This window comes from Elephantulus edwardii, unplaced genomic scaffold, assembly GCF_000299155.1.
Source record: "Elephantulus edwardii isolate Elephantulus edwardi_28Jun2011 unplaced genomic scaffold, EleEdw1.0 scaffold00007, whole genome shotgun sequence".
Classification (NCBI taxonomy): domain Eukaryota; kingdom Metazoa; phylum Chordata; class Mammalia; order Macroscelidea; family Macroscelididae; genus Elephantulus; species Elephantulus edwardii.
Window position 1 is genome coordinate 14,002,144 of NW_006399757.1, and position 10,148 is coordinate 14,012,291.

At 39.2% G+C, this 10,148-nt stretch overlaps 1 pseudogene; it reads left to right on the forward strand.

The window, feature by feature from the left end:
- Positions 1-999: 999 nt before the first annotated feature.
- LOC102852143 lies at positions 1,000-7,867 on the forward strand (annotated as a pseudogene).
- Positions 7,868-10,148: the final 2,281 nt, after the last annotated feature.

Consider the following 10,148-nt stretch of genomic DNA (forward strand, 5'->3'; position numbering starts at 1 on the left):
ACCATCAGGTGAAGTCCATGTGTATAACCGGCGTTTGTCAAAATAGCTGTATGAGATCATCTTTTCTCATGCTATTTTCCTTTCTTTCTTTCCATTATCATATTTTCTATGAAGGCGGAAATTTATTGGAGGGAATCTGGATATTTTGTGACACACCTGAACAATTAAACGTAGGATAAACAATGAAGTGAGGCTGAGAAATTACTAGAATAGAGGACCCAAATATCACTAGGGAGTTCTCTTTGTCCAACGTATACCTGACCTAAGCCAGGTTATTGTCAATTATTTTATATGCATGTGAAAGTTGAGCAATGAAGACATTATCTTCACTTTCCTTTTTTTCTCTCTCTTTAGATGGCTTTTCCCCCCTTCTCAATGTCTGGAACATCCACTAATAATTTTCAAATGTTACAGGGTGCATGTTAGCTGGGCAGAAAATTACTAACTTTTTTCATTATCATATTTTTATTGTTGTTACTATGTTCCATTGAATTTGAAACAACTCAATGCTGAACCTTCCAGTGGCTTTTCAGAAGTAGTAAATTGCTTTGGAGGAGATGACTCATCTCTCTTATAGAGCAGCTGATGGATTCAAATCACATACTTTGGGTTGGGAACATAGCTCCTTACCTATTAGGTCACCAGAGCCCCCTTCCATTGTAATAGGCCTAAATAATATTCAGGGAGTTCTGGTGGCATACAACTTAGGGAATTGCTCTGCATTTCTCTGCTATTCTGAAGCCCTTGCTTTAAGGGAGAAAGATAGAAACTCTCCTGCAGAGGGATGTGCAGTCTCAGAAATCCAATAAAGAATCAGCTATAAGTTGGTTCCTACTAAAGATAAATAAGAGTTTTAGACATAATATTTACTTCTACATTCAAGTCTAGAACCTTCTCACCTCTTTTTTATTAGAATTTTCAGTGATAAACTTCCTTTGGAATTTTAATATCTTCAGTGTTACATGTTTGACCGCTAACAGAAAAGTTAGCAGTTTGAAGATGGTTGGGCAGTATCCTGCTTTAATGATGATGATTTGTAATCAACTGCATAACAGTAAGCTTAGTTTTAGTTTTTGTTGTTTGGAGAATAAATAATGCAGGTGCTGAAGTTGGCATCCATGGGGGGGAAAAAGAGAAAAACCACTTTAAATTAACAACTGACAATTCAGTACAAAACACTGAATTAGATCCTGCTGTAGACCTGGCAGTGATAAAAAGAAAGACTCTAAAAGCGGTAGATTAACGCAGTAACTACAACCATGAGTTTAAGAACAGCAGAGATTGTGATGACAGGAACAGGCAGAATTTTACTCCAAAACACTTAGCAACAATAACATAGTCTTTGTTAGCTGTCCTAGTGATTCTTTCCACTGGGCTAATTGGCAGCATGATGATAGAAGGAGAAGATATTGAGATTGTTAACAGCTTCAGCTTGCTTGGCTCCACAATCAATACTTTTGGTACCAGCGGCCAGGATATCAAAAGATGACGTGTATTGGGAAAATCTGCTGTCAAGGAACTCTTCAGAGTACTGAAGAGCTATAAAATAAGTCTAGAGACTAAGGTGGCCTGGTTCAGGCTACGATCTTTGGAATTACTTGCTATATATCAGAGAGCTGAACAGTGACTAAGAATTTATAAGAATTGTTGCCTTTGAGAAGAATATTAAACATACCATGGACTGCTAGGAGAACAAACAGGTCAGTCCTTGGAGGGGATGAACCGAGGTTGCTCCTTGAAAGCAAGGATTTGAAGCTTCATCAGGCATATTTTGGGCATGTTTCAAGGAAGGCCATTCTGCTTGGAAGGGTGGAGGGACAGCACAAGAGAGAAAGATCCTGGATGAGATGGATTGTCTCTGTGACTGGGGTAATGGAAGGTAAATGTGTCAGGGGCAATGAGGTTGGCTCAAGATAGAGAAGGGTTAAGAGCTGTTGTATATAGTATTTCTAGAGTCGCAAGCACCTTGACAATACAGAACAACAACAACAGTGGTGTAGAGGGTTAAACACACAGTTGATAAACTAAAGATCAGTTGTTTGAACCTACCAATTAGCCTATAGGAGAAAGATCCAACAGAATTCTTCTCTAAAGGTTATACACCTAGAAGTTTTAAAGGACAATTCTACTCAGTGCTATAGGGCACTATGGGTTGGAATTGTCTCACTGGCACTGAATTTTAGGGTTTGGACAGATTTTTTGTCTACAGAGAATTCAGTAACATCACAATGGCATTGTGTTTATAATGGCTGCATGGCATGTGCAGCAGTTGAATATTGTCCAAATTTCTACCCTATCACATCACTATAGAACAGACTGTAGCTTGTTTGGAATAGTCAATCATAAAGTTGTACATCTGTGATAAACATTTGAAAATGATAAAATAACAGCAAGTTACATTCTGCAATGCTATATGTATTATATATTAACACTCTGCCACAAATGACTACAAATGTGTTTCTAAACATGGTCGTCAATTTAAAAAGTGTGTGGCAATTTGTTAGTAGCAAGAAAACATTAAAAACAAAAATCTGGATGACTGTAGCTGTACTACGCTTCAGTAATTCTCTAGTACAACTTAAGAAGAGGATTATGTCTATTATTTATAAGATTGCATTTCTGTTTTGAAATACTATACATAGCTTAATGCTTATATGGTTTGTATTATACTTGTTTCTGCACATTACTTTTACATTCTTAAATGAAGCAAGGTTTAATATAATAATATGTATTCACTTCTTTGACTCCTCCAACATTATTATTAACATAAATTATAATAGAGAAAATAGGGGATAAAACTCTATTGAGCCAATAACTAATAGAATAAAATAAGTGTCAGACTTATTATACAGCTATACTATATGAAGATATACCAGAATATTTTTTCAGCTGAACAATATAAAGAAGAAAGAAGGTTCATCAACAACAGCAGTATACAGAACATACAAAATTACTGAAAAAATTTGCGTAAAATTTGAAGTACTTAGTGCAGATCAAAAGCTACTGTCTTCATATGAGTGACATCTCAACATCAAGGAAACAAAAATACTTATCAATGGACCAAGTTGCTATGAGTCATAAATTTAACAGCAAGTAACAACAGTTAAGGTTCCAGTACTTGGGAAATGATATCATGCTTAGAGAAATGGAAGGTCAGAGAAGAAAAGAAAATCCTCAACACAATGGATTGAAACAGTGACTGTAAAAATGGGCTTGAGCATGTCTCGGATTGTGAGGTTGGCATAGGATATAGGGCAAAGGTTTATATCTGTTGTTCATAGAATTGCTGTGAATTATAGAGAGAGTTCTCTTATGCTACCAAGTTATGCCACCAAGCCAAAGGTGGTTGGTTTTAATCTGTGGCCCTCAGGCCTGGTTTTAATTGTTTTTGATCAAATATTCTTCTAAGTGTTATAACACTGATCTGTCCATTTGCTGTACAGAAGTATCTTGTGGTGGCTGTGATGCTAAACATTGTGCACTGATGTGTCAAGTGTGATAATAGTTATCATTGTGGACAGTGTTTGGTGGAGCCACCAGATTAAAAGCAGGAATGGCATCCACTTCTGAAATAGCTTGCTTCTGGAAACTCTATGAACTTAGAGAAGCGATGAAAACTATACAAGTTTTCAGGTCTTTTTTTCATATAGGGTCCCTATGAGTTGCCTACAACTCAATAGCACTTAACAACAATTTAACAACAATGGACCAAAAGACAAAATTATTATAGATGGAGGAAAGATTGAAATGCCAAAGACTTCATTTTACTTGGATCCACAATCAACACCTAGCAGCAGTCAAGAAATGAAAAGGCACATTGCATTGGGGAAATTGTTAAGGGCTTCTCAAAAATGATAAGCAGCATGTCGTCAATTTAAAGATTAAAGTGCTCTTGATACATGCCATGGTATTTTCAATTGTTTCATATGCATCTGAAAGTTGGGAAATGAATAACGAAGACTGAAGAAGTCTGAATACCTTTGAAATGTAGTGTTGACACAATGTATTGAGTATGCCATGGACTGCCTCCAAATCAAATAAATCTGTCGTGCAGAAAGTATAATCAATATACTATTCCTTAGACACTCTATCTCACATACTTTGGACATGTTTTAAAGAGAGATCAGTCCTTGGAAGAAATATGACGTTCTTGAAAAGGCAGCAGGTCAGTGATAGAGAAGAAGACCCTCAAAAAGATGAACTGGCACAGTGACTACAACAACTGTGTTGAGTGTGGCAGAGATGGTGTGGATGGTGTTAAGTTAAGGCAAAGTTCTAAAACGAAGCTCATAGGGTCAGTATGATTTGTTGTCAACAAAAGACTGATTTACAAACAAAATTATTTTTAAAAAATAATTCTTTTTCTAAAAAAATTCTATTATTAGTATTTGAAACTATTAGACAGTATTTGGTACAATTAGGTGTGTTGTTGCTGTTGTTATATGCCATTGAGTCGCTTGGGACTCATAGCGACCCTATGTAAACAGCCTTAAACTCTGCTTTGTCCTGTGACAATCACACTGTCTCCAACACTCCCATCCCAATTATCCCAGTCACTGAATCAGTCCACCTCATAGAGGGCCTTCCCCTCCTGCGCTGTCCCTCCACCCTCGCAAGCATGGTGACCTTCTCCAAGGACTGGTCTCTCCTCACAACATGCCCAAAGTATGTTAGACAGAGCCTCAGAATCCTTGCCTCCAAGGAGCCACCCGGTTTAACCCTTTCCAGGACAAATCTGTTTGTTTTCCAAGCAGTCCATGGTATTCTCAATACTCTTCTCCAGCACCACAGTTCAAAGGCATCAATTCTCCTTCTATCCTCCTTTGGTCATTGCCAACTCTCTGATGCATAACAAGTGATTGCAAAGACCATAGCCCGTATCAGACGCACCTTAGTTTCCAGAGAGACACCATTGCTCTTTAGTACTTTGGAGAGGTCCCTAGCAGCAGACTTTCCCATGGCAATGAGCCTTTTATTAATTTCCTGGCTACTGGTGTCAAGAGTGTTGACTGTGGAGCCAAGCAAACTAAAGCTGTGTACAATCTCAATCTCTTCACCATCCATCCTGATGTTGTCAATTGTTCCAGTGGTGAGAATCTTTGTCTTCTTGACATTGAGCCTCAATCCATATTGTAGGCTGCAGTCCTTGACCCTCTGCAGCAGGTGCTTCAGGTCCTCTTCAGTTTCAACACGCAGGGTTGTGTCATTCGCATAACGCAGATTGTTGATAAATCGTCCACCAATCTTGACTCCACATTTCTCCTCATAGAGCCCAGCCTCCCGGATAATCTGTTCTGCATATAGGCTGAAAAGGTATGGAGATAGGATGCATCCCTGGCGTACGCCCTTCCCACTTTTGAGCCATGCAGTGTTCCCTTGCTCTGCTTTGACGACTGCCTCCCGGTCCAAGTATAGGTTTCGCATTAGCATGATCAAGTGTTCTGGGATTCCCATTCTTCTCAGAGTCAGCCACAGTTTGTTATGATCCACACAGTCAAATGCCTTTGCATAGTCAATGAAACACAGATAGACATTCCTCTGGTATTCTCTGCTTTCAGCTAAGATCCATCTAACATCAGCTACAATATACTTAGTACCACAACCCCTTCTAAGCCCAGCCTGGACTTCTGGTAGTTCTCTGCTGATGTGCTGTTCCAGTCGTTTTTGGATACTCTTCAGTAAAAGCTTGTTAATTCAGACAACTGACTCCAGCACCATTATTTATATATAAATGTGAGGTATGTCTCCTTATAGATATAAGAATATCATCAGTCTGTGTGTGTGATGTGAGATCTTGTTTCACTTTGTTTTAGATTTACTAAAGCCCATTAATTGTTTACAAGTTGGAAATGATGACAAGCAACAGAAACAGCTCAATTGCTTGCACCAAAATGTCTGCATATTTGACCTTTATAGTATATTGACCTTTAAAGTCTGATACAAAAACTGTAATCAAAGCCACCTAATGACAACCATCCTGTGGACTTTTGAGGTTGCAAATATCAGGGACAGCTGACTGCTTCATCTTTCTTCTGAGGCTGGTGGAGATATATTCTCAAAATTGTGACCATAGTTATTTTGGTTTGTTAAAATACTAAAGATTCTCAGGCAAAGTTCCTGTTGACTATTAAAATGAAATTACTGCCAAATGTTATTGAATACATCCAAATGACTAGAACTGAGTTGAGGCTTTCTGAGAAAAGCAATAGGGCCATTTAAAGCTTATGCTCGCCCATCCATCAATAAATGAATGGACAGAGAAGCTGTGGTATATTTACACAATGGAATATTTTGTAGCACTGAAATACAAAGATCTCATGAAATATTATGCAAAATGGGTGACCGTGGAGGACAATATGCTGAATGAAATGTCTCAGTCATGAAAAGACAAATACCGGACAATGCCACTGTTATAAAATAGGACTGATATGGGGGTTGGGGGGAAACTAAGAAATAATGTACACACTAAGAAAAGAGGGGATAAGCAGTGTACACGCCACTGAAACAGATGAGGGAGAGAACTGTATAAAAGGAATATAAACCTTGTGCCTAAAGCTTTCTCGTGCTCAGCTGTCCACGCTGAGCTCCGGGCTGCTAAGGGGCAGACGAAGCCTCTCCACCTGTGCTCAGGCTGGCGCTGAAGCACATCGTGCCTGCATGAACAAATGCGACATCTGCGTGGTGGAGGACGTCCTGGCAGAGCACACCGGCCAGGAGATCCGCGATGGGCGTGCACTGCCTGACGCCTGCAAGTTCAAGGACGGCCAGCTGATCAGCCAGAAGAAAGACTCGTCCAAAGACTTCCACAGTAACCATATTGCCTGGATTGAGGGCAAGGAGCCAGACTGTGAGACCAGTGGGCTACTTATGAGCCACATGGACGACCTGATCATCACTTGGAAGCTGGACAACTACAAGATCAATGACCAGACTAAAGCCATGATGGCTTATTATCCTGGCAATGGAACAGGTTACCTGTGCCATGCTGATAATTCAGATATAGAAGGAAGATATGTTACATGTATGTTGTTGTTAAGTGCCATTGAGTGGAATAAGACTCATAGCAACCCTATGAACAAAAGACCTGAACCGAGATCTATAATAGTCCTTTTCTCTAAGTTCATGGGGTTTTCAGAGGCTGTGGATACACTCTTGCTTCCAAGACTGTCTTAATCTGGGGGCTCCACCAAATACTGTCCACCATGGGTAACCATTACGGCATTTGACACACCAGAGGCAGAGCAACCCCAAGTTACTACAGTACAGAAAATTGACAGACCACTTGGAAGAATGTTCCTCCCCAACACAGTTAACATCAGGCCCCAGGGCCCAACCAACCTTTAAATACCAAGGCCTTCCACCAGGTCCTGTTGACTCTAAACAAGAGGCTTGCTCTCCACAGCTCATTGTTAGGCTAAATGCAGCAAATCCAATCAGCTCACACACAAATGAGAACAAAATAAAAAAACAATCAAACAGTCCACTCCTGAACCTCAACCAATACAAAACATCTCATCTTCCAGAATCTAACCGCTTCACACATCAGCCTCCAAACTGTGACATGTATATAGGATCTAAATAAAGACGGGGATGCCAAAATAAGTGGAGGCATACTGCGATTTTTTCTAGAAGACAAAGCTCTGTTTGCTGACTTTGAACCCAAATTCGATAGACTGCCATTTTTTTAGCCTGATAGTCACAACCCTCATGTAATACAACCACCATATGCTACAAGGTACCCAAAACTGTCTGATATTTTGATGCAGATGGGTGAGTGTGAATGAAAGTGAAGTATCTCACAAGCGAACAAGGTGTGAGACTTGAACTCAATAAACCTTCTGATTCAATCAGTAAATAAATTTTATAGAGCCTTTGATCCAGCAACACCCTACTTCACCCATGATAATTGTTGACATTATTTGTTGGTTTTTGAATACAAATAAATGAAATAAGAATACTGGACAACCAGTTGGTATTTTAACCAGAAGAAAGAAGCCTCCTTTTTTGTTGCATCAAACAGAAGCATTAGAGGTCGTGCCCTGTTTTACTTCAGATCTCTGCCTGCACGTGAGAAACATGTCAGCTATCGACAGTAAGTGGATTTTATATTTATATTTCAGACTTGGAATAAGTGCCCTCTGTTTAATTTTTCCATTCTTATATTTTGCCAGATCTTTTATTTTATCTACACTTTTTATAAAATAATCATGTTTGAATTTGGGATAATTTTTGTATGATCAGATACAATTTTTAAAAATAAACTTTAAAAATGGCAGTAGAATTCCCCCAAATAGCATTGATCTATATTTGTAAACTTCATCATATTGTCAAATTTTGCCCTGAAAGGCCTTTTTATGATTATTGCGAGTGACCAATTAATTTTCTTTATACCCAAGGTAGGAAAAGGAGCACTTTAATCACTAACTGAAAAACCAAGAGTGTTTTGTAACTAATTAGAATTCTTAAAGATTGATGCTTCTTTTGACATTGTTAATAATGAAAAATAACAGTAAAATAGTCACCATTTACAACCAGTAAAAAAAAAATAAATAAAATAAAATTCTAGCCAGCATATCTCTTCTTTGCAGATGGTTGGTTAGTTTGCTTTCACCTTTAGGCTTAGTTTTATGTTAATCCCCAGGGTCAAATTTTGCCTGATCTTAATTATTCATTTAACTTCAACTTTGTATCTAGTGTTCACTATCATGTACTCTCACAATATTTCCAGTCTTCAAGTCTTTATACACATCCATGTGTTAATAATTATCATGTATAAGGCTCAGCCTGTCAATTTGAGTACATAGCAGATTTTAAGTTTTGTAAGAAAACAAACAAACAAAAAACGAGCTAATAGAGAAACGTCAAGAAGAAGCTTAACAATATATTTATTGAAGTAGTACAGAAACTGTCAAGAAGGTACTCTAAAGAAGCAGTAGTGAAAACCTAGGTAAATAGTTCACAGTCAGGTTAACTTCTCAGGTGATGGCATCAGAACATCTTCAGGGTTCCAGTAGTTTCCTGTACCTTTAAACTGCTGTACACAGATAATTCTCTAAAAAAGCTCAATGCCTGAGGTAAAACATCTTAACAAAACTGCTTACTTATTTATTATTTGAGTTGAAGGTCACTGGAGGCATATCAGCTAACAGCTCAAGGTTCATGTATTAAGAACTCACTGTTCTGACTCTTAAGAAGAGGAGACTGCCTTTTTTTTACCTGCAAAGTGGCTCATGGATTTAAATCACTGGAGACAATGGCAATTATCTACAGGCTATGCCACCATCTACATTATGCAGATGACACAACCCTGCTTGCTGAAACTGAGGAGGACTTGAAGCGCTTGCTGTTGAGGGTCAAGGACTGCAGCCTTCAATATGAATTGAGGCTCAATATCAAGAAGACAAAGATTCTCACCACTCGACCAATTGGCAGCATCAGAATGAATGGTGAAGAAATCTAGATTGTTCACAGTTTCAGTCTGCTTGGCTCCACAGTCAACACTCTTGGCACCAGCAGCCAGGAAATTAAAAGACACATTGCTACGGAAAAGTCTGCTGTTAGGGACCTCTCTAAAATACTGAAGGGCAATGGTGTGTCTCTGGAGACTAAGGTGCATCTGGTACAGGCCATGGTCTTTGCAATCACTTGTTATGTATCATAGAGCTGGACAATAACCAGGGAGGATAGAAGGAGAATTGATGCTTTTGAGCTGTGGTGCTGGAGAAGAGTGTTGAGGGTACCATGGACTGCTAAGAAAAACAGATTCATCCCGGAGAGGGTTAAACTGCACTGCTCCTTGGAGGCAAGGATCCTGAGACTTCGTCTGACATGCTTTGGACATGTTGTAAGGAGAGACCGGTCCTTGTAGAAGGACATCATGCTTGGGAGGGTGGAGGGCAGGCACAGGAGGGGAAGGCCCTCTGGGAGGTGGATTGATTCAGTGACTGGGACAATCAAGATGAGTGTGTTGGAGACAATGAGACTGGCACAGGACAGAGCAGAGTTTTGAGCTGTTGTACATAGGGTTGCTATGAGCTGCAAGCGACTCGACAGCACATAACAACAACAACAACATGCCACCAGGAGTCAAGTTTTAAAAATACACCTAAAGAGCCACCCTGACGCCATGGACCCACAAATCTGAATTC